This window comes from Schistocerca nitens, chromosome 3, assembly GCF_023898315.1.
Source record: "Schistocerca nitens isolate TAMUIC-IGC-003100 chromosome 3, iqSchNite1.1, whole genome shotgun sequence".
In the NCBI taxonomy this organism is placed as follows: Eukaryota; Metazoa; Arthropoda; class Insecta; order Orthoptera; family Acrididae; genus Schistocerca; species Schistocerca nitens.
This window is the reverse complement of record NC_064616.1, coordinates 148,863,179-148,889,111: the sequence shown is the minus strand read 5'-3', so window position 1 is coordinate 148,889,111 and position 25,933 is coordinate 148,863,179. Positions and strand designations below refer to the sequence as shown.

The 25,933-nt window shown below is 44.9% G+C and overlaps 1 protein-coding gene and 1 pseudogene across 1 annotated transcript in view; both read left to right on the top strand.

The window, feature by feature from the left end:
* LOC126248093 (b(0,+)-type amino acid transporter 1) overlaps window positions 1–25,933 on the top strand; it is a 645,761-nt gene that overhangs the window by 68,376 nt on the left and 551,452 nt on the right. The gene's annotated exons all lie outside the window — the stretch shown is intronic.
* Window positions 116–233, top strand: LOC126250371 (5S ribosomal RNA; annotated as a pseudogene).

Genomic DNA, 25,933 nt, shown 5'->3' with positions numbered 1-25,933 from the left:
GTTTCACTGTCCTTCAATCTCTTTCCGTAGATTATATTCGACCTGCTTCACCGTTTTTGAGATATTCGTTGACAAGATCTGCGTAATAATAACCTGACCTTTGTCAAAGTCAGTGGGCAACGGCCTTGCCGCAGTGGATACACCGGTTCCCGTGAGATCACCGAAGTTAAGCGCTGTCGGGCGTGGTCGGCACTTGGATGGGTGACCATCCAGGCCGCCATGCTCTGTTGCCATTTTTCGGGGTGCACTCAGCCTCGTGATGCCAATTGAGGAGCTACTCGACCGAATAGTAGCGGCTTCGGCCAAGAATACCATCATAACGGCCGGAAGAGCGGTGTGCTGAGCCCACGCCTCTCCTATCCGCATCCTCCACTGAGGATGACGCGGCGGTCGGATGGTCCCGGTAGGCCACTCGTGGCCTGACGACGGAATGCTTTTTTTTTGTCAAAGTCAGTTATCTCAGTGGATTTCCCCATTTGCAGCCCATATCTTCGCTAGGGTGATCCCCCGTCCGTGTCTGATCCGCTTACATGCTTTTGTTACCGCGTCACGTGCCCGCAACAGCATCAGGAGGCATCTTAAGTTGCGGTGGTCAGTGGTCATAATGTTTTGGCTGATCAGTGTATGCCAGGAGGACATAAACCAGCATGACTGCCTTTCTTGTAACTTTGTTCCCTAGCAAGGTATGAGTAACATTGCATCTTTTATAAACAACACCCCTTAATTTTTATTCGGTGAACTGCTTTCCCTCCTCAAGATTTGTTCAAAAAGTATTACAGTGTACCATTCACGTAAACATGACGTTTTTGAAAACGTACACAACTGACTTTGAGTAAACAAATGGTAGAACAGGGAAAATACACATTGATAATTCAAGCAACTCTCTGCCATACAAGGTTCGTGTGCGTACAATATACAACAACGAATCGAAGGTAGAAAAGTTACACATCTATGGAAAACTGTTACTAGATCAATCATTGCAACAAGTCGATTGACTGAATGAGCAGTGTGCTTTCCTTGTGTTTACATTTATTTACTGTCAGCTCTTCTTCGGGTGCGGCCGGCCGGTGAGGCCGTGCGGTCTGGGCGCTTCAGTCTGGAACCGCGTGACCGCTCCGGTCGCAGGTTCGAATCCTGCCTCGGGCATGGATGTGTGTGCTGTCCTTAGGCTAGTTAGGTTTAAGTAGTTCTAAGTTCTAGGGGACTGATGACCACAGCACTTATGTCCCATAGTGCTCAGAGCCAATTGAACCACTTGAACCTTCGGGTGCGTGCTCTGTGTGCTATCACAGGAGAATAAAACTCAGTTTTCTGTTACATTTTTAATATCGTCATGTTAACCGGAATGGTGCGCGGTGATACATTATTTGTACAGATCTTGAGGGGAGGATGTGGATTAGCGAATAAAAAGTATTAGGTCCTATTAAAAAATACACTCCTGGAAATGGAAAAAAGAACACATTGACACCGGTGTGTCAGACCCACCATACTTGCTCCGGACACTGCGAGAGGGCTGTACAAGCAATGATCACACGCACGGCACAGCGGACACACCAGGAACCGCGGTGTTGGCCGTCGAATGGCGCTACCTGCGCAGCATTTGTGCACCGCCGCCGTCAGTGTCAACCAGTTTGCCGTGGCATACGGAGCTCCATCGCAGTCTTTAACACTGGTAGCATGCCGCGACAGCGTGGACGTGAACCGTATGTGCAGTTGACGGACTTTGAGCGAGGGCGTATAGTGGGCATGCGGGAGGCCGGGTGGACGTACCGCCGAATTGCTCAACACGTGGGGCGTGAGGTCTCCACAGTACATCGATGTTGTCGCCAGTGGTCGGCGGAAGGTGCACGTGCCCGTCGACCTGGGACCGGACCGCAGCGACGCACGGATGCACGCCAAGACCGTAGGATCCTACGCAGTGCCGTAGGGGACCGCACCGCCACTTCCCAGCAAATTAGGGACACTGTTGCTCCTGGGGTATCGGCGAGGACCATTCGCAACCGTCTCCATGAAGCTGGGCTACGGTCCCGCACACCGTTAGGCCGTCTTCCGCTCACGCCCCAACATCGTGCAGCCCGCCTCCAGTGGTGTCGCGACAGGCGTGAATGGAGGGACGAATGGAGACGTGTCGTCTTCAGCGATGAGAGTCGCTTCTGCCTTGGTGCCAATGATGGTCGTATGCGTGTTTGGCGCCGTGCAGGTGAGCGCCACAATCAGGACTGCATACGACCGAGGCACACAGGGCCAACACCCGGCATCATGGTGTGGGGAGCGATCTCCTACACTGGCCGTACACCACTGGTGATCGTCGAGGGGACGCTCAATAGTGCACGGTACATCCAAACCGTCATCGAACCCATCGTTCTACCATTCCTAGACCGGCAAGGGAACTTGCTGTTCCAACAGGACAATGCACGTCCGTATGTATCCCGTGCCACCCAACGTGCTCTAGAAGGTGTAAGTCAACTACCCTGGCCAGCAAAATCTCCGGATCTGTCCCCCATTGAGCATGTTTGGGACTGGATGAAGCGTCGTCTCACGCGGTCTGCACGTCCAGCACGAACGCTGGTCCAACTGAGGCGCCAGGTGGAAATGGCATGGCAAGCCGTTCCACAGGACTACATCCAGCATCTCTACGATCGTCTCCATGGGAGAATAGCAGCCTGCATTGCTGCGAAAGGTGGATATACACTGTACTAGTGCCGACATTGTGCATGCTCTGTTGCCTGTGTCTATGTGCCTGTGGTTCTGTCAGTGTGATCATGTGATGTATCTGACCCCAGGAATGTGTCAATAAAGTTTCCCCTTCCTGGGACAATGAATTCACGGTGTTCTTATTTCAATTTCCAGGAGTGTACGTACTGCTGTTCAGATCTTTGTAACGAACTAAGTTAAAAGAGATATAATCATGTTGATTAGTACCCTGCTGTCGCTTCAGTTCGGAGCCGCGCTGCTGTTACGGTCGCAGGTTCGAATCCTGCCTCGGGCATGGATGTGTGTGATGTCCTTAGGTTATTTAGGATTAAGTAGTTCTAAGTCCAGGGGACTGATGTCCTCAGATGTTAAGTCCCATAGTGCTTAGAGACATTTGACCCATTTGAACCCAGCTGGTAGCTAAACAACATTTGCACGACACTTTATTTTGCTTGCTGACAAAATGTTGTTTTGGGCGGCCAAAGTTAATGGGAGCACCTCCTATGTTGTTGATACAGATTGACTTACGTTATTATCTATTTTAGCTCTATCATAGAAGATATCTGTATTCACTTTCCTGGGATAACTCGTCTTGTGTATACGTTTTTGAAGTGGAATGTTTGCTGACCAGACGCGTTTCACTTTTTTTGGCTACAAAGCTAAGTCAGTCTGTAACCACTCGCCCTCTTACTGACCTGTGGTATTGCCTGGATATCTGTAAGACTGCTGTAGAGTCAGTCAAAGAAATTCAAAGTTACCTATACTGCATATCGACGTAGCTGTCAGAATACACTGAGATTACAAAAGTCATGGGATAGTGAAAGCACATATACAGACGGCGGTAGGATCACGAAAAAAGGTATAAAAGGGCAGTGTATTGGCGGAGTTGTCATTCCTAGTCAGGGGATTTATGTGAAAGGGCGTCCGACGTCACTATGGCTGCTTGGCGGGAATTAACAGACTTTGGCCGCAGAATGGTAGTTGTAGCCAGATGCACGGGACATTCCATTTCGGAAGTCATTAGGGAACTCAATATTCAGAAATCAACAGTGTCAACAGCATGCCGTGGATAGCAAATTTCATGAAATACCTCTCACCAAGGACAACGTAGTGGCCGGTTGCCTTCATTTAACCACCGAGAGCAGCGGCGTTTGCGCAGAGTTGTCAGTGCTGAAAGACAAGCAACACTGCGTGAAATAACCGGAGAAGTCAAGGTGGGAATACGACGAACGTATCCGTTAGGAGAGTGCGGCGAAATTTGGCGTTAATGGGCTGTGGCAGCAGACGACCGACGCTTGTGCCTGCAGCGGCTCTCCTGGGCCCGTGGCCATATCGGCTGGACCCTAGACGACTGTAAAACCTGGTCAGATGAGTCCCGATTTCAGATGGTGAGAGCTAATGGTAGAGTTTTAGTGTGGCGCAGACACCACGAAGCCGTGGACTCAAGTTGTCAACAATGTGCTTTGCGAGCTGGTCATGGCTCCATTATGATGTTGGTTGTGTTTACATGGAATGAACTGGGTCCTCTGGTCCAACTGAACCGATCATTGGCTGGAAATGGTTCTGGTCGGCTACTTGGAGACCATTTGCAGCCATTCATGGACTTCATGTTTGTGGGTGACAATGCACCATGTTACCAGCCCACAATTATTCGCGACTGGTTTCAAGATCATTCTGGACAAATCCATGGAAAGATGTGGCCACACAGATCACCCGACATGAATCCCATCGGAAATTTATTGCTGCTAACAGGCTTTAGCGAATTACATTAGAAAACAGAAAGCTTAGGAAATGCAGGCCTGGCTAGAGTGCAAACACTTGCACGCGCAGTTCTCGGCTATCAAGAAATTGTTCTCGCAGCCGATATCAGAAGTCACGGTCAGTACTCAGAAGTACCTCCTCGACTTATACAGAGTATCGTACAAGTGATCTCTTAAACACCGCTGTCAGTAAAAACAGCATCCTATTGTTGTAAGACCACTCTTCCCCAAACAGATCTCGAATGGATCGAAAAATCAGTGGTGGAAGAATATAGAGGTACTCCTAAACAGTTCGGTACATTTAGAGAAGAATGGGCCAATCAAATTGCACCATGACCGTCTACACGACACCTGAAGCATCGTTCGATTCGCTTCCTTTTCTACGTGAACATGTGGATTTGCAAGAGTCCTCTACTTATGCTACCATTCAATTGGAAGTGGTCCTCGTCAGACGAGATAACTTCCCCAGCCTATTATGGATCCCGTAAACCATTCCTTCAAATTACTCGCAATACTGAAGCCTTAGATTCTCGGCGTTCTCCTTCCGATTGTGCCGTAATCTTGGAGCGAACACTTTTTCGACTGTGCAGCCTTCAAAAACCTTCAAACGCATGATCAAAAAAGCTAACTTTCGCGTGCATGCAGATCAGATTTTTTCGGTGATAATATCAACTGTTTAAAGACCGTAGAACTGGTAGCTGAACTTGTTATTGTTGGTGATCGGACTGATTACGAATTGTGCACATCGCAAAGAGTACGGTCGGTTTTAAATTTATCCGGAATACGAGAAGTTGTAAGATATGTTAGTGGTCGAGTTCCAGACTCATTCGGCCACTGTCGTCGTGTCTTTTTGCACTTCCAGTAGCACTTCAACACAGCCCACCGTTGCTCAAAAGGAAATCTCACTCCGACTGCACTTGGTGCATTGTTTCCTACTCTCAGCGAGCAAGTCACTTACGTGCCTTTCGCCACCGGTTACAAAAAAATAAAAAAATTATTAAGGGAATTTCTGTGAAATGATAAAGACGCAAAACGGTTAACTGCTTATTGAGCAAGAAGACAAAAGGAGAAGAAACAGGTTGTAAAGACGTATCTTAAATGGATTTATGAGGCCATCGTGTCTTATAAAGGCGAGAGAACAAAGATGAAAACAAGAAAATAACGAGGTAAAGTCGTTTGCTTTCTGACAGACAAAGTGGCAGTAACTGAAGCCCATATCTCCCGCCACAGTTCTGAGTTCCTTGAGCGTACGCAACTGCATTTAAACGACACGACCCACTAATTCTCCAAATGACTGCTTGTCAACAGCGACGAGCCATACTTCCTTTACTGGCTGCGCGTAAAATATCTTTCAAATTCATAAGTTTGTGTGTGATCGTTAAACAGATAACTTTGGTCTTGTTACATGCAAGTGAACTGATGTTACACAAGAAGGCATGTACCTGCAATAATAGTGTTATTTGGCTCAAATGGCTCTGAGCACTATGGGACTCAACTGCTGAGGTCATTAGTCCCCTAGAACTTAGAACTAGTTAAACCTAACTAACCTAAGGACATCACAAACATCCATGCCCGAGGCAGGATTCGAACCTGCGACCGTAGCGGTCTCGCGGTTCCAGACTGCAGCGCCTTTAACCGCACGGCCACTTCGGCCGGCTGTTATTTAAAATGTTAGATTTAATCTTGTGCCTTAAGTACAACATCCCATCGACATCGATATCACTAGAGAGGGAGTATTCGTTCTTCAGTTGGGCAAAAGAGATGCAGGCTTATTTAATTAATTAGTTTATTTTTTATCATAGTTACAGCCTGTTATCTGAAAAGCTAAAATAGGCCATACAAATCAAATTTCCTTGGACAGTAATAAATTATGTATTAACTATTTATTTGTGATACTTAATTTTTAAAGTCCTACAACTACTTCTACTATTACAAAACTACAATAATAACCTTAACCAGTTACCTAAGTACTAATGCTACTATAAGCACAACAAAACTTGTTTTCTGTTTGATCACTTATTTTGGTGCATTTAACTCGCAGATAGTTCTTTCCTCTACTGGATTCGGCCTTACAGTACCCCGGTCAACAGCCAGTATCTGCAGCATTCCTTGAGCGTCGAGCAGCACGTCAGCAGAGTTTCCACTGTAGCAAGCAATTCCACCCATCACTGTTACGTCTTGAAGTCCATACTTCTATGATCACTTGCAGCAGCGCAGTGTAGATTCTTCGGGAAGTATTTCATTCGGTAGTCACCGACCTTAGTTATCTTCTCTGCATCTGCAGAGTATGTTGTCTAGGCGGGATGGTAGCATGCTGACTTATGGTTGAATACCTCATGCAATCTTCCTTGACCTTCCTCGATATTGCGGCTGAAGTATCGTCCAAAATGCGGCAGGTCGACTCGGTCCATGGCGCTGCTTTGGGATCCAACATCCTTAATACCTGACGTCCATTACCCGCCACATCTTCATAGAGCGTGCAGTTCCAAAATCTATGTTCTGGTGCGGCCACACTGTAGCAGGCACAGCTGTCATTCATCTGTGTATTGGCTTTATGTACGAGGGAGGATCCAAAAGAAAACAGATTGTTGTCATAAAAAAATTTATTGATGAACCTTTTTACAAAATTACTTCAGTCACCTTCAAAATACTCTCCATTACATGCGATGCACTTGTCAAGTCTCTTTTCCCACTGTTGGAATCATGTTTAAAACTGTTCAAGTTTGATATTGTCCAGTGCCCTTTGCGAAGCTGTTTTTACCGCCTCCACATCGTCATAACGCTCCCCTTTTAGCGTTTTTTTTTCATTCGTGGAAATAGGAAAAAGTCGCACGGGGCTAGGTCCGGCGAATACGGAGCGTGGGGAACGACAGACCACCTCTGAGATGCCAAATAGTGGGTCACTCGTAAAACCGTGTGTGCTGGAGCGTTGTCGTGATGCAGAAACCAGTCACCTGATCGCCAAAGTTCCGGGCGTTTCCTCCTCACATCCTCTCGCAGACGCCCTAAAACATCCAAGCAAAAGTGCTGGTTAACAGTCTGGCCAGGGGGTACGAATTCCCGATGCACAATTCCACGAACATCAAAAAAGACAACAATCATCGTTTTCACATTTGACCTCACTTGCCTTGCTTTTCTTTCTGGTGTGGGAGAGTTGGGAGTACTCCACTGGCTTGACGCTTACTTGGTTTCTGGGTCATACCCGTAACACCAACTCTCATCCTCTGTAATGACTTTGTTCAAGAAGTTTGGATCACGTACAATCTCTGTTTTCAAGTCCTGACACACATTCATGCCGATGGTTTTTTGCTCGTGTGTTAGAAGGCGCGGAACAAATTTAGCAGCAACGTCTCATGTGCAAATCCTCACTCAAAATCCGCTGGCACGAGCTCCAACTGATTCCTGTCTCTCCTGAAATTTGGTCGATCATTTGGCGACGATCCTCGGTGATCTTTTGGACCTTTTCAATGTTCTCCTCATTTCGCGATGGTGAAGGGCGTCCAGAACGAGCTTGGTCTTCAACACACGTATCACCACATTTAAAGCACCCAAACAACTCGAAAACCTGTGTGCGGCTCATAGCGTCCTCCTGGAAAGCTTCCTGAAGCATTTGGTGTGTCTCCATTGCAGTTTTTTTAAGCAGGAAACAAAATATCACACACACTCTTTGTTCTTTTAAAGTTGCCATAACTACTTCGCAGAAGTAACCCGCCAACAGTCGGAGAAACACAATACCACACTTGCAGGTTCATCTCTACACTGACGCCGTCTGCACAGCTGTTTCATGAAGGTCTCTGCTAACACCATCTAGCGTGAGAAGCCTGCACTACGTCTACGAGTGTCAGCGCCCTCGTAGTCCGGTTTCTTTTGGGTCCCCCCTTGTGGATACGTAGCATAAAGGCCATGGCCAGTCAATTGTTGTATCATTCCGCTTGACGGGTTAAGAAATCTCATTTTTAACCTCTCCATGATGTTAGGGAGAAATTCGTATGTTCTCCTGCCTGTGCCCAAAGTGTCCCATTCATTTTGCCTCAGTTGTAATATGCGATCTTTTATTGCCTTTTTCGAAATGGCCTCAGTTCCAAGCACCCTTCGTACTTCCGTTTGATTGCCTTTCTTTAACCAGTAAAAGGCTCCTCTTTTCTAATTTCCAAGTCCGGCGGGTATATCATTAGAATTACTAACAAAGCATCGTTCGGGGTAGAGCAGTAGTCGCCCGTTAATCTTAGAAGCACTCCTCGTTGAAATCTTCTCACTAATAAGTCTAGCTTCACTAACTGCAATCTATGATCCTAAAAGCTCTCACCGTATCATACGACTGGTGCTAATGTGGGTTGGTGACATACTCTGATTGTTTTGAAGGGAAGCCGAAATTGCCTATTTGCAGTTGTTACAATTTTATTCATCATATTTGTACCACTTCCGCCTACTTCCTCTATATGATGTGCGAAGTTACGACGTTCGTTTGGGAATACCCCTAGATATCTCGTTGCTGCGCTTCTCCTAATCGTTACATCATCTAATTTTATTTTAGGATTTCTTACTACGTTCTCTTTCAGCAGGAGGTACGTTGTTTTTTGAGGTGCAAGTAACAGTTTAACATCGACACCAGCCCTCAAGTTCGTGGAGGGCCGCCTTACATTTGTCTTCTACAATTCGTCTGGAGTCACCACGTACAACGAACCGCAAGTCACCTGAAAGTGCTACCATTCCGCTTCCACTGTCATGTAACATCTGTAGTATGGCTCCAGTGCTACATCCCAAAACTCTGGATCACACACTGGTCCCTGCGGAAAGCCTTTTGTTATTTTCTTTCCTGGGCATGTTAAAGAAGCATGTCACCCGTGGCAATAATCTCTCAGGCAGTTGTGGACCGCTTCTGGACACTCCAAATCCATAAGGTGACCAAAGAAAGACTGCCACCGTAGGTTATCGAAAGCCCCAGCAATATCAATCATCCTCGCTAGAGCCTACGTGGAATGAGTATCTCTCGTTAGCAAAACGCCTTATCTTTTGCCTCTTCAGTTGACTTGGCTTTTCCAAACCCGTACTGGTGAGGGCTCATACCTTGTAGCAGACTATGACCTTGTAATCTTTTGCACGATAGTTTTTCAGATATATTTCCGAGAACGTTCAAAAGACAAATTGGTCTACAGGATTTGGATATCATTAGATCCTTATCTTCCCCTTTACTAATTATTACCACTTCAGCGTTCTTCCACGGTGCAGGGTCCCTTCCTTGCAAGATACAATCGTTGTACAGTTCGCGCAAGTACCTATCCAACTGGTTACATAGCGCTTGTATTACTTCGGCAGGAACCCCGTTCGGCCCTGGAGATTATTTCTCTTCCAACCTTAAAAGCCGACCGAAGTGGCCAAGCGGTTCTAGGCGCTACAGTCTGGAACCGCGCGACCGCTACTGTCGCAGGTTCGAATCCTGCCTCGGGCATGGATGTGTGTGATGTCCTTAGGTTAGTTATCCGGCCGCGGTGGTCTCGCGGTTCTAGGCGCGCAGTCCGGAACCGTGGGACTGCTACGGTCGCAGGTTCGAATCCTGCCTCGGGCATGGATGTGTGTGATGTCCTTAGGTTAGTTAGGTTTAAGTAGTTCTAAGTTCTAGGGGACTGATAACCACAGCAGTTGAGTCCCATAGTGCTCAGAGCCATTTGAGCCATAGGTTAGTTAGGTTTACGTAGTTCTAAGTTCTAGGGGACTGATAACCTGAGAAGTTAAGTCCCATAGTGCTCAGAGTCATTTGAACCAAGTCAAGCGGTTCTAGGCGCTACAGTCTGGAACCGCGCGACCGCTACTGTCGCAGGTTCGAATCCTGCCTCGGGCATGGATGTGTGTGATGTCCTTAGGTTAGTTAGGTTTACGTAGTTCTAAGTTCTAGGGGACTGATAACCTGAGAAGTTAAGTCCCATAGTGCTCAGAGTCATTTGAACCAAGTCAGCCTTAAAATTATTTGCCTAGTTTCTTCTTGTGCGAAGGTGTACACAAGTTTATTGTTCCTATAGACTTCCCATAGCATCTGTCTCCCCTTCTTCTCCATCGTCAGGAAGCAGTGTTTCCATTAGTATGGCAGCCTTCTTTCCGCTACCGTCCCATCATTCCTTCTGAGCGTGGATAAGGCTGTTGGTGATCGTATTTTCTCGCAGACTATTTTATATGGTACACCCTACGGATCGATTTCTAAGTTTGCCTCCACGTATTGCTTCCACCGTTCCATTTTTGCTATCCATAATTCTTCTTTAAAACGTTGTTTAACATACCTTGGGACTTGGGACTCTTTCTTCTTGGATCGTGCAACTCTGATACAGCTTCCTAGCTCTTCTTGTGTCACATCTTCATTTCTGCAGCATCTCCGTCCATATTGCAAGGTACTCCTTTATAGTGACCTCCATTGCTCTGTGTATAGCTACTGTCAGTTTTTGCCCTTTAACAGCTACATTATCAGCCAGCGATGGACTTCCCGGACACTGAATGAGGAAGTCAACTCCGGTAGTTCTGAGGGAACCACGCAGACAAGGAACTGAAACGGTGCAGGAAAGCTACTGATAACGTTGAACAGGGTGACCACACGGGGATTTAATCTGTGGTCTGATTCATGCAAGTGCGAGATCTTAGTCATCCTGCCCCCCCCCCCCCCCTTTCATGTCAATTCGCAACATGAGAGTTGTAACATACATTTCGAACATTGACACTGCATTCTGAAGCTGATTTTAATTTGTTGTTTTTCATTTGTTTTTAACTATGGAAACAGAAATTGTATGCCCTTCTAGGTCATCACTTCTGCTGTCTTTCAACATATGTTTCTTCGATGCCATATTAGTTTACCGTTGTTTTTATGAGCTTCTATTAAAACGGGAAGCGTTCATGTCGTGTTATTTCCTCAATGCGTACCCAGAGTTCGTCTCCAGTAACTATCGAAGTTAATTTCAGTCATGCAGCTTGTCCTGATCGTGTAGCGTAAGAATGGGTGAAGTGTAGGCCTGGGCGCGGTCAGGGCAATCGCAGAGTAGCTTGGTTTTCTACATCTACATCTACATCTACATCCATACTCAGCAAGCCACCTGACGGTATGTGGCGGACGGTACCTTGAGTACCTCTATCGGTTCTCCCTTCTATTCCAGTCTCTTATTGTTCGTGGAAAGAAGTATTGTCGGTATGCTTCTGTGTGGGCCCTAATCTCTCTGATTTTATCCTCATGGTCTCTTCGCGAGATATACGTAGGAGGGAGCAATATACTGCTTGACTCCTCGGTGAAGGTATGTCCTCGAAACTTTAACAAAAGCCCGTACCGAGCTACTGAGCGTCTCTCCTGCTGAGTCTTCCACTGGAGCTTATCTATCATCTCCGTAACGCTTTCGCGATTACTAAATGATCCTGAACGAAGCGCGCTGCTCTTCGTTGGATCTTCTCTATCTCTTCTATCAACCCTATCTGGTACGGATCCCACACTGCTGAGCAGTATTCAAGCAGTGGGCGAACAAGCGTACTGTAACCTACTTCCTTTGTTTTTGGATTGCATTTCCTTAGGATTCTTCCAATTAATCTCAGTCTGGCATCTGCTTTACCAACGATTAACTTTATATGATCATTCCATTTTAAATCACTCCTAATGCGTACTCCCAGATAATTTATTTAATTAACGGCTTCCAGTTGCTGATCTGCTATTTTGTAGCTAAATGATAAGGGATCTATCTTTCTATGTATTCGCAGCACATTACACTTGTCTACATTGAGATTCAATTGCCATTCCCTGCACCATGCGTCAATTCGTTGCAGATCCTCCTGCATTTCAGTACAATTTTCCATTGTTATAACCTCTCGATATACCACAGCATCATCCGAAAAAGGCCTCAGTGAACTTCCGATGTCATCCACAAGGTCATTTATGTATATTGTGAATAGCAACGCTCCTACGACACTCCCCTGCGGCACACCTGAAATCACTCTTACTTCGGAAGACTTCTCTCCATTGAGAATGACATGCTGCGTTCTGTTATCTAGGAGCTCTTCAATCCCATCACACAATTGAGTGGAGGTTGCCCGTTGGAGACACTTCTTGAGTATGGTTTTAAGCATTAAACGTGCAGTAATTGAGTGTACTAACACACACACACATACACACACACACACACACACACACACACACACACACACACACCACCACCACCACGAAGGAATTATCAGAATGGGACGGAAATCAGTAGATGTGATGCACATGAGGAAGCAAACAAATGATAAAAATTTCAGAAAAATTGAATGATTTATTCAAGGTAAATAACTTCACAAATTGAGCAACTCAGCAACGCTTTGGTCCCTCTCTAACCTTTATACAGGCAGTTACTCGGCTGGGAACAGATTGATAGAGTTGTCGGGTGGACTTCTGGACTTCTGAGGGATACCGTCCAGTTGGCGCGTTAGGTCGTTAAAATCCCGACCTGGTTGGAGCTCTCTGTCCATAAGGCTCCAAACGTTCTCAGTTTGGGAGAGATCCGGCGACTTTTCTGGCCAAGGTAGGGTTTGGCAAGCACGAAGACAAGCGGTAGAAACTATAATGGATATAATTAACACCTCTAAGAACTTAAAAAGAAGTACAAGACTTTTTGCAACGACATGCTCGTATAGTTTAACACACAGTGCGCTAGCTTACGAGAGAGAGGGGTGAGCCACGCCAGGAAAGAATCCACGCGGCGAGTTAACGACTGTCAGTCTGCTACAATGGCCAGCTTGAGTGTGGTTTCAGGTGGTTTTCCGCATTCTTTTAGGTAAATGATGAGCTGGTTCCCAGTCACCGCCTCAGAAAATACTATACACGAAGAGTTAAAATACAATAACGCACAGGTGAAATTTTACACGATTTACAGACAGTTGGTGCACACGACTTCTTTCTCTTAACTGACGCCCATGGCGATAGGGAGGACAAATAAAATTAATTTGCCAAATCATGAAAACAGCTCACCCTTACGACGGAAAGAGAAACAAACTTATTGCAAATTTGCTCTTGGGGGGGAAATGGTTCAAATGGCTCTGAGCACTGTGGGACTTAACAGCTATGGTCATCAGTCCCCTAGAACTTAGAACTACTTAAACTTAACTAACCCAAGGACATCACACAACACCCAGTCATCACGAGGCAGAGAAAATCCCTGACCCCGCCGGGAATCGAACCCGGGAACCCGGGCGTGGGAAGCGAGAACGCTACCGCACGACCACGAGCTGCGGACTTGGGGCGAAATACTCCAGCCCAGCGTTGAAGCATTTACGCATGATACACCTATCTTAACGTGGCATTTCTTTACCTGACTCCAAATGGCGAGTTTAATCTCTTTAAATAAAAGGAATACACAAGGTGCAACAAAATTAAAGGATCACTTTTCGAAACCCCGTAACTGTCTCCCAATGCAACGCGTAAGTTTGAAATTTGGCTCAAGGGTACCTACGGCCTTCCTTTGTAAAGGGGCAAAAGCGTGGCTCCCTGTGACGTCACTCTCCGGCTCAGCGACGTTTTGAACGAAAAACCGTCGACTGGTGTGAAAAGAAGGCCACAGCTCAGAAACTTTTGTGAGCTGAAATGTGGGTTAATGAAGTCACATTGGTACCGAAATTCACCACCATTATTTTCAACTCCACTCTTGACATGTAACATAATGGAAAGGTCATCACACCCCCTCTTACCTACATTTCGCCACTTCGTTTTAACATCTCGGCAACGATTGTCAGAACCGCAACACCCAAGGTTGAAATCACACTATTTTCGTGTAGGTGGCCGACAAAAACATTTTGGACACGCCGCCGCTCAAGATCGACCACGGAAATGCCTCGCGAAGTGGCATAAAGGGTGCCTATGAAACCACCCCTTCCTTGGCGCTTTGATTCCCACGCATTTCGCTGTCTAAACCGACATTTCGCAGTGCGACGAGCAACAGGACGACGTTATTGACAATACGGCGCCTTCTGCCACCCCCTGAACACTTCAGACCCACTCTGTGGACACTGCAGCGCAGAAACCCGGCTGAGCGTGATCTCACCACTTTGGAGTGTAGCGTGACAGCAATTTTTTTGTGTTATGCAGGGTCGAACCACTAGGAACCAGTCAGCACCATTCAACAATATTTGAACGTTATCCGAAGCATAAAAGTGTTTCTATGCATTTTCACCCCTCCTTTTTCGCGTCCTCTTATGGCGTGATCATGGGAGGTTTCGGTATTGACACATGCGTGAATAAAATTAGGTGTTCCAGCCAGTTCGGCAGCAGCCTCGTTGCCATCCTTGCACCTTTGTTGAGCACATTGAAAATATACCTGTCAGAAACTTCAACACCAATTTAGTGTCGTGGTTGCTCTAGCGCCTAAATGTAGGCAGACTCCATCTAAGGCCGTCGAAGGGATTACCTACTAGTCAGGCGCTGGAGCAGCCGCTAGGCTGAATCGGAGTCGAAGTTTCTGGGAGGTACATTTTTATCGTGCTCAAGAAAGATATGTGGGTGGCACTGAGGTTGTTGCTGAGCAGCATAAACTGGATGATCATAGAGGGATACTTTGATATTTTATTTACCACGTGACAGTGTCGTGAAACGAACGGCAAAGGGTCCCTCTAACAAATGGTTCAAATGGCTCTGAGCAGTATGGGACTTAACTTCTGAGGTCATCAGTCCCGTAGAACATAGAACTACTTAAACCTAACTAACCTAAGGACATCACACACATCCATGTCCGAGGCAGGATTCGAACCTGCGACCATGGCGGTCGCGCGGTTCCAGACTGTAGCGCCTAGAACCGCTCGGTCACACCGGCCGGCAGGTTCCTCTAACACCCTCTATTCCGGCAACACCCTCGGTGCCACCCACGCACCGTTGTTGAGCACATTAGAAATGTACGTTCTGAAATTTCGACACGAAATCAGCCTGGCGGCTGCTCTGGTATCTATGTATTAGACAACTACTCCAACACCCCTTGGGTGCAATTTGCTTACCATCAGGCTGTAGAGCACACCCCAGGCCCCGGTAGTATACGAGGTGCTGGCGGAATTAAAGCTGCGAGGACGGGGCGTGAGTCGTGCTTGGGTAGCTCGGTTGGTAGAGGACTTGCCCGCGAAAGGCAAAGTTCGAGTCTCGGTCCGGAACAGAGTTTTAATCTGCCAGGAAGTTTCATATCAGTACACACTCCGCTGTAGAGTGAAAATTTCATTCCACCTTCACAATAATTCTCTGTTATTCCACTCGTGCGGAAGAAAACGAACATATCTTTCCGTGAGAGCCCTGATTTCCTTTATTTTATTATGATGATCTTTCCTCTCTATTTAGGTTAGCGTCAACAAAATATTTTCGCATTCTGAGGAGAAAGTTTGTGTTGGAATGTAGTGAGAAGACCCCGCCACAACGGAAAAGCCTTTGTTTTAATGATTTCCACCCGAAATTCTACATCATGTCCGTGACACTCTCTCGCCTATTTCTAGATAATACAAAACGTGCTGCCCTTCTTTGAACTTTCTCGATGTGCTAAGTTAAACCTGTCTGGTAAGGATGCCACAACGCGCAGCAGTACTCCAAAACAAAACGGGCAAGAGCATTGTAGGCAGTCTCTATAGTAGATCTGCTGCATCTTCTAAGTGTTCTGCCAATAAAACGCAGTCTTTGGTACGCCTTGCCCACAACATTTTCTATGTGTTCTTTTCAATTTAAGTTGTTCGTAACGTAGTTCATAGGTTGAATTTACGACCAGTAGATTTAATTAATTGACCGTGTAATCGAAGTTTGACGGACTCCTTTTAGCACTCATATGGACGACCTCTCACTTTTCATTATTTAGGGTCAATTGACAATTTCCGTACCAATCAGACATTTTATCTAAGTCGTTTTGCGATTTATTTTGATCTTATAACGACTTTACTAGACGATAAACGACGTCTTGAATTGCAAGTAATCTAAGACGGCTACTCAGATTGTCTGCTAAGTCGTTCATATAGGTAAGGAACAACAGAAGGCCTATAATACTACCTTGAGGAACGCCAGAAATCACATCTGTTTTACTCGATGACTTGCCGTCAATTACAACGAACTGTGACCCAGTCACATAACTGGGACGATATTCCATAAGCACGCAATTTTATTACAAGCTGCCAGTGAGGTACGGTGTCAAAAGCTTCTGGAAACCTAGAAATACGGAATCAAGTTGAAATCTTCTGAGAACAGCACTCAGCACTTCGTGTGAGTAAAGAACTAGTCGAGTTTCACAAGAACGATGTTTTCTAAATCCGTGTTGACTATGTGTCAACAGACCGATCTGTTCGAAGTAATTCATAATGTTTGAACACAATATATGTTCCAAAAGCCTGATACATATCGACATTAATGACATGGGCCTGTAATTTAGTGGGTTACTCCTATTGCCCTTCTCTAATGTTGGTGACACCTGTCCAGCTTTCCAGTCTTTGGGTACGGATCTTCGGTCGAGCGAGTGGTTGTATATGATTTTTAAGTATGGAGCTATTTCAACAGCGTACTCTGAAAGAAACCTAATTGGTGTACAGTCTGGACCGGAAGACTTTCTTTTATTAATCATTAAAGTTGTTTCACTACTCCGAGGATATCTACTTACTCATGTTGGTAGCTGTTCTTGATTCAAATTCTGGAATATTTACTCCGTCTTCTTTGTTGAAGGAATTTCTGAAGGCTGTATTTAGCAACTCTGCTTTAGCAACACTGTCATCGATAGTATTTCCATTGCTATCGGGCAGAAAAGGCATTGATTGTGTCTTGCTGCTAGCACACTTTACACACGACCAGAATATCTTCGTATTTTCTGCCAGGTTTCGAGATAAAGTTCCGTTGTGGAAACTATTAAAAGCATCTCGCATTGATTTCTGCGTTAAATTCCAGCTTCTGTAAGTCATCGCAGATCTTGAGGGTTTTACGTTCGTTTAGGTGTGGCATACTTTTTTCGTTGCTTTTACAACAGCGTTCTGACCGGTTTTGTTGCACCATGGGGTATCAGCTCCGTCGTTTGTTACATTATTTTCTACAGATCTCTGTGACGTCATTTTCATCGTGACACACGTCCATGGTAGCGTTGGGATGAACTGTGGTGAAATTTTGTGGCAATGTGACACCACTAACCCACATTAAAGCTCATGTGAACTTTTGAGCTGGCGCCTTTTTTTCGCGTGTGTCGACACTTTGCTGTTGAAGCTTCGCTGAGCCCGATGGTGATGTCGAAGATGCTACGCTTTTGCATCATTACAGAGGAAGTTTGTAGGCACTTTTTAGCCGAATTTCAAACTTATGCGTCGCAATGGGAGGCAATTACGGAGTTTCGAAAAAGTGATCCTTTAATTCTGTTGCGTAGTGTATTATTGTGCTTTGTGGACTCACAAAACCAGGTGTTTAGAGGCTGTGATTGTAATACGCTGAAACTTCATATATTGAGTTATCAGAATCGAAGAACATGTACAGTTGTGTAAACCAACCATTTGTAACGGGTGGTTATAACTCAACTTTCGCTACTTGAGCCAGTCTAGACGGAAAACTATTTACCTTATGAGTATTTATTTATTTACATATTTGTTCTTCATAATTACAGCCTGTTATCTAAAAAGCTAAAATAGGCCATACAAATAACATTTTCTTGGACAGCAATAAATTTATATATCAACTATTTATTTCTGGTAGTTAATTTTTTTAATACTACACTACTTCTACTACCACAAAACCACAAGAAAACCACTGAGCAACCCAACTACTAATAGTGCTATACGCACTACAGACTCTGTTCCGTGTTTGTTCAATTATTTTGGGACATTTAACCTGTAGGTGGTTGTTTCTGACACTGGTTCCGCCCTCATACATGTTTTTTGCTCGCGTATCATGTCATTTCTGGAAACCCAGAATCTACTCTGTAGGAATCAACATGGATTCCGGAAACAGCGATCGTGTGAGACCCAACTCGCTTTATTTGTTCATGAGACCCAGAAAATATAAGATACAGGCTCCCAGGTAGATGCCATTTTCCTTGAGTTCCTGAAGGCGTTCGATACAGTTCCGCACTGTCGCCTGATAAACAAAGTAAGAGCCTACGGAATATAAGACCAGATGTGTGGCTGGATTGAAGAGATTTTAGCAAACAGAACACAGCATGTTGTTATCAATGGAGAGACGTCTACAGACGTTAAAGTAACGTCTGGCGTTCCACACGGGAGTGTTGTGGGACTATTGCTTTTCACAATATATATAAATGACCTAGTAGATAATGTCGGAAGTTCCATGCGGCTCTTCGCGGATGATGCTGTAGTATACAGAGAAGTTGCAGCATTAGAAAATTGCAGCGAAATGCAGGAAGATCTGTAGCGGATACGTACTTGGTGCAGGGAGTGGAAACCGACCCTTAACATAGATAAATGTAATGTATTGCGAATACATAGAAAGAAGGATCCTTTATTGTATGACTATATGATAGCGGAACAAACACTGGTAGCAATTCCTTCTGTAAAATATCTGGGAGTATGAGTACGGAACGATTTGAAGTGGAATGATCATATAATTAATTGTTGGTAAGGCGGGTGCCAGGTTGAGATTCATTGGCAGAGTCCTTAGAAAATGTAGTCCATCAACAAAGGAGGTGGCTTACAAAACACTTGTTCGACCTATACTTGAATATTGTTCATCAGTTTGGGATCCGTACCAGGTCGGGTTGACAGAGGAGATAGACAAGAGCGGCGCGTTTCGTCACAGGGTTATTTGGTAAGCGTGATAGCGTTACGGAGATATTTAGCAAACTCAAGTGACAGACTCTGCAAGAGAGGCGCTCTGCATCGCGGTGTAGCTTGCTGTCCAGGTTTCGAGAGGGTGCGTTTCTGGATGAGGTATCGAATATATTACTTCCCCCTACTTATACCTCCAGAGGAGGTCACGAATGTAAAATTAGAGAGATTCGAGCGCGCACGGAGGCTTTCCGGCAGTCGTTCTTCCCGTGAACCATACGCGACTGGAACAGGGAAGGGAGGTAATGACAGTGGCACGTAAAGTGCCCTCCGCCACACACCGTTGGGTGGCTTGCGGAGTATAAATGTAGATGTAGATACTACCCCTATCGCAGCCTTTGTCTGCTGGATTCCTCGGGCATTGGCAGCACTCAGCAGCCTTTCCACTCTAACAAGCGATTCAACCAGTCACCGTTGCAGCTTAAAGTCCATGCTTCCGTGTTTGCATGCACCACCACAAGGTAGATTCTTGAGATATTATTTCATTCGGAAGTCGCCGACCTCAGTTGTCTTCTCTCTGTCTGGAGAGTGTGTTGTCTAGCCGGGATGGCAGCATGCTGACGTGTGGTTGACTTCCTCGTGAAGTCTTCCTTGGTCTTACTGGATTCTGCGTCTTCAGTATCATCCAACACGCTCCAGGTCGACGTATGAGTACCCAAATTTATAGGAAGGATATTCAGACGGTGCACTACAGGATCTGCTCGTTAGTAGTGTTAGTGCCAGGCCTGTCGTTAGGCTGGTATTGGTAGGATGCCTTGGGGTTGAAACCCAATTATAATTGCAAACAGACAACATGGGTCTGGACAAGGTGAGCAGGGCTTTACTTGTAACGCTATTTTATCAAAACAAACGCAGCAGTGCTGCTACTCTTCGCGAGTATCCACACAGTAAAGGAATAAGGAGAGGTCCTCTTTCCGCGCTGGGGTTGAGGAATATGATGCTGGACTTCGAATTAACCGGTGATTTGGGTGCTTCTCCTGACAGAGGCCGATGACCAATAGCGCCACAAATTGCTGAAGAAGTTACTGTTGCCATGGCTAAGAATGCCGGACGCAATGTGCGATCGTCAAGCAGTGTACGAACTGTGTCAGGACAGCTGAACATTCTATGGTCCACCGTTCGGAAAATGCTGCCAAGAATTGTAAACTGGTATCCGTAAAAATCTCCAAGCCTGTCGTGGATTCAGACGGTCCTCACATTAAACAAAGTTTGTAACCTGGAACGTAAAGTTCGTACGCAATTAACAAATGTTACCCTCTCATGTGGAAACTACAATGTGTTCCTTTCAATGATTTATTCGTTATTTCTCTTCCTCATGTCTTTGCAACTATTCCCACAAAGTTTCATTGTCCTACGAGCATTCGGTTTTCCTAGGTGCCCTCTCAGATAGCGAAATTTCGATTATAACGACCCTATAGTATCATGCAGCTATTCTGCGGCATGAAGCTCATTTCAATCACATCTACCCTTCTTGACGTCGCAGTTTCCACAACCTTTCATTTAGGAGTCGTATGCAAGTTACGATAGACAACTTCCCTGCATCGACTGACCCAAGAATGCACTTGGAGAACAGATGGGGATTTACAACTAAATCAGGTTTAATTTACTCCGGCCATCTTTGTTTCTAATGTATATTTTTTTCTTCTCTGAAAATATGAATAAAATAGCCTTCAAAAGTCTGTGAGTAGTGTTCCACATTTTATTTCGCCACACCATACCAATGACTCAATTTTTTTTTCGTGCAAGTAAGATACGGAACAGTGCTGGTCTCGTGGCTTGGCTGAGCATAAAAGTGGCAGCGTTCTCCTGCATTCGAAGTGTCGGCGCGTATTTATGGGAAAACCTTTTGCGTAACGACTGTATGCTCAGGTAACGGCAGCCAGCTAACCACACAGGGCTAATAGCTCTAACTAGGCTATGGCATTTATCGCAAAGCGGTTAATCATAACAAACTGCTGTGTTAAATTGAGGCTTACGTAGTTGATTTTTAGTTTGCGTTTCGTATCTAAGGCTACAGTAGAAGACAGTGAAGCGAGTATTATTCTATGGCCCTCTCCTGGTGATATTAGGTAGCGATGTGAAATCAGCTTGAGGTTTTAATTCAGTACGAAACCTAATTTGGATTATAGATATCTTTAGCGCATTGAGGAGCAGAGATGTGATTAGAAATGTGGATTACTTCCCGCAGATTCTTGATTTTGACGATTCATCACAGCCTGCGTATATACGAGTCACTAACTATTGCCACCTAGATAACTTCGAAAGTATGATAGGAGCTGAAAAGTGTGTGGGACAAAAATTGTTAAGTGAGGTCGCTTAAGAGATATGAAGGTCAACTTTGTTTTTTTAAACGGGATGCTATAGTTCGGTATTTATTTTCTGATAGCGGCTATCGAGACGAATCCAATGATGTGTAGCAGTAAGGTCTTTAAAGGTCAACGAAGGTCACAAAGGTGGATATTATTACATCCTCTTTCGTGATACCATGTTGTTATGTGTATGTGATACCACTGATACTATTCCAATAGCGTTGTTATGTGTCTGTATTGCTTTACATGCTCATTCATTAATCAGACACTGCATTTCGATATCAAATTTCGTTAATACGGAGCAAATTCGTCAGGGGTAACATCTGATGTAAACTATTGTGGTTCATCTTATAACTGAAAAATATTGGTGCCAAACATTACCCAAATTATTCCATGATCTTTCGGTGGCGCATACGGCACGGCCACACTTGGACGATTACTTAATTGGAATTATGCAGGGACCGTTACAACAATTAACAATCGCCATCAAGAGTACTTTTTTTTACTTATTGCGTTACATTTTAGTTTCAGTGTATAAGCGAGGAGGAAGGAGAGGCAGCAGATAACCAGTCTCAAAATAAATTAACGCTTAACGGATCGTCGATTGCGAGGTTATCAGAGACAGTACTCAGAGTGATCAGAATCAGGGAGCTGAATTTCGCTTTTCACAATTGTGTGGTAGTGCTCCAAGGTAATCGCAAGTAAGACAAACCAGAACGAGACCAAAATCATGGTTATAAGCCTTCCCGGGATTTTCTGTAGATGTTGAGGGGAGTAGGCTGCTTCATTCTTTGTAGTTGGAGCTTGGCACAGCAATGAGATGTTTGGTATTCTGCACTGGCCTGCAGCTGTCTTATTAGCAAATGACACTGGCCTGTCTGCACGGCCGCCGATTAACCTCCCCGTCCGCCCGGGCCGAAGCTGTCTCTGTTGAAGACAACGGCAGATGTAATCAAAATTCTGCTTACTTCTGTCGTTTGTTAACAACAGTTTTGAGAAATATCATGCCATTTTTGACGTATAACGTACATCTGCGTCGTAACTTAAACGAAACACCTGACTTGTAAATATAAATTATCTGAGCATCATTGCCAGAATTCGTTACCACACATTGATATCAAAGGCATTTTAACTTGGCGTAGGTTGCATAACCCAGCATATATTCTGTTTAAATACATGTCCTATCGTATTCTCATGTGTATGACTGTATTATGTTTCCAGAATCTTTTATGTAACGTAAAACCATTATAATACACTTTGATATTCATTTCTCATAGGTCCCTATTCTACGTAGTACATCAGATTTTAAATGGACTTCATTCATCTACGAAAAATTCAAGAAAAGAAGATACACATTAGGGCTGGCTCCAAACAACTGCCTCTCTATAACGTGCAGTAGCGTTTGATTGCTAGGGCATATCTGCTCCAACAATAAGCAACTGAACTTACATTGCAAGAGAATTGTGTTTATTGTAACGTTGCGGCTGGAAGCACTGACGTAAAACACACAGATGGCCATTAAAATTACGACACCACGAATGATATTAAATAACGAAATTTTACTTATTCGGCATATTTTGTATTGCAGGAAGGATATGTGATTAAATTTATGAGTGATTTGGGGGCATAGAAGTACGAAATTTATTTCGCCAGTTTTCCACCTCCGACAGAAAAAATGGATCTAACCCAGCTTGGAACTGAGTCGAACTTTGGATGGCAGACACGGTTATGTGACACTACATTGCTTCAGCTCTATGCCATATTTAGTAAACTTTAACGGCTGGCGAGTGCTGACGTGCGAACGTCTAGGCAAGCGATCTCGAGAACGCGGTGATCAGTGCCACAGTCCAACACCCTGTGGAGTCGAAATTGGAATCAGTCAACTCGTAGAAATACTTGGGTGTAACAGTTGTTAGTGATACGAGATGGAACGATCATATAGTCTCAATCGTAGACAAAGCAGGTGGCAGACATCGGTTTATTGGTAGACTACTAGGGAAATCCAATCAGTCTACAAAGTAGATTGCTTACGAAACACTCGAGTGACCCATTCTAAAATACTACTCAAAATAAAGCTTACAGGGGATATTGAACGTATATAAATAAGGGCAGCAGACAAGGTCACAGGCTGGTTTGACCCATGGGTAAGTGGCATGGAGATACTGAAGAAACTGAAGTAACAGGTGTTTGAAGAAAGACGTAAACTAGCCAGAGAAAGTCTGCTTGGTTCAAGATCCAACGTTAAATGACGAATGTATAAGGGGCGCTCAAATGAAAACGAGACAGATGGGTAAAACGTAAGTAGACTGTTATTTAAAAAATAATCGTCATAACTGTTAATATATTTATCCCACTGTGAGATAAGGCGATCAGTGTCTTCATGGAAAAATGTTTGCGGTTGCCTGCAGTACCGTGATTGTACCCAAGTGTGCACCTCTTTTTCCGAAGCGAATCGACGCTTGTTTTGAAACTTCCTGGCAGATTAAAACTGTGCCGGACCGAGACTCGAACTCGGGACCTTGGCCTTTCGCGGGCAAGTGCTCTACGAACTGAGCTCCCCAAGCACGACTCACGAACCGTCCTCACAATTTTACTTCCACCCGTACCTCGTCTCCTACCTTCCGAACTTCGCAGAAGTTCTACTGCGAAACTTGCAGGACTAGCACTACTGGAAGAAAGGCTATTGCAGAGACATGGCTCAGCCACAGCATGGGGGATGTTTCCAGAACGAAATTTTCACTCTGGAGCGGAGTGTGCGCTGGTTTTGAAATTTCGTGGCAGATTAAAACTGTGTGCCGGACCGAGTCTCGGCCCGGCACGCAGTTTTAATCTGGCAGGAAGCTTTGGCAACGAAAGTGTTTCCTCAGGACTCCAAAAATATGGAAATCGCGTGGGGAGAGATCAGGACTGTATGGAGGATATGTAAGGTCTTCACAGCGAACTTCTGCGGCGTAATCGAAATAATCTACCAACAAACCACGCGCGCACATGTTGCCAAGGTTGTTTCGACTACGATCCAGATGTTTCGCTGTGAATCCCTGACACCTCCTCCATACCACCTCCGGCCACGGTGTGCCAAACTTCACACGTGCAGCTGGTGTGGACCGCGTGCGGGCCAAGGCACGGCCTATCAGTCTGGTTTGCTGGGTCCTACTGGGAAATCCGGAACAGCGCTACATTTCATTTGGCATTGGGGTGCGACATCTTGCGGACTGCACAATCCTCTGAGTTGGAGAGAGTTGTCGTGCAAGGGCTGTCCACCCTTCGCTATCTGTTCGCGGTACGAAGGAGGTTCAGGGGTCCAATGGTTGTTTGCACAAAAAGAGACAGTGTATCGATCTGTCGTCACAATCCTTAAAAATGAATGGGAATGACAGAAGAGAGGGATGAGAATTCTCAATTGGCATAAGCGAAGGGTACTGCTTATTTGCTATAAAACGACATTATAGTACCGTGCAGAAAGAATTTAAACTTTTAGATGACAATGAAAGAGCAAAAACTTACAATGATTGACAGAGGGGATTCATTATTCTATACATCAAGAGTCACTTCGAGCTAAATTCGCAGGCATGGATCTCTTGAAGACATTAGTGGTGCGAATAGTAAAATTTCTGAAGTTGGACCCATTATTCCACTTTCAGCTGCAACAGTTTTCTATGGAAATGAACGAAGAGTATGGAGATGTTTCAAATGGCTCTGAGCACTATGGGACTTAACTGCTGTGGTCATCAGTCCCCTAGAACTTAGAACTACTTAAACCTAACTAACCTAAGGACATTACACACATCCATGGCGGTCCCGCGGTTCCAGACTGAAGCGCCTGTAACCGCTCTGCCACTACGGCTGGCAAGTTCCCTAAGTTCTCTGGCGTTAAAGAAAGCGCGAGGTTTGAAGAATTCCTTGTGGCCTTGTAAGAATTACAACGATAGTTTTATAACGGTTTGGAGGACACTGTCAATTTTACATCTGTTGTCCGGCAATTTTCGAGACCGTTTGCCGTTTCGGTTGAGAGTGCCCCTTTGCATGTGCAGATGTAATGATTGACATGCAAGGTAATTCCAACTTTGATAACAAATCTTTATACGTTAAAACTGTCCAGGATATCCACATTGCTTTTCTCAGGTAGCTTTTCCAAGTCACCATTATGACATTGCGAAAGTGCTACAATATTTCGGAAGAAATATTTGTGTGAAAGACCTTTTTTCGATTATGAAACTAAGTAAGTCACAATTACGTGGAAACGTGAGTGCGAAACTCTGTTAAATCGTCTGCGTCTGTCCGTGTGCCGACAGTTTGTACCAGATAAAAATTATATTATATTTCCAGAGCGCCAAAAATAATTATTAATATTGATAACTTGTTGTGTTTGTGATCTATGTTGCTGAGAAATGTGAAATATAAAACCAA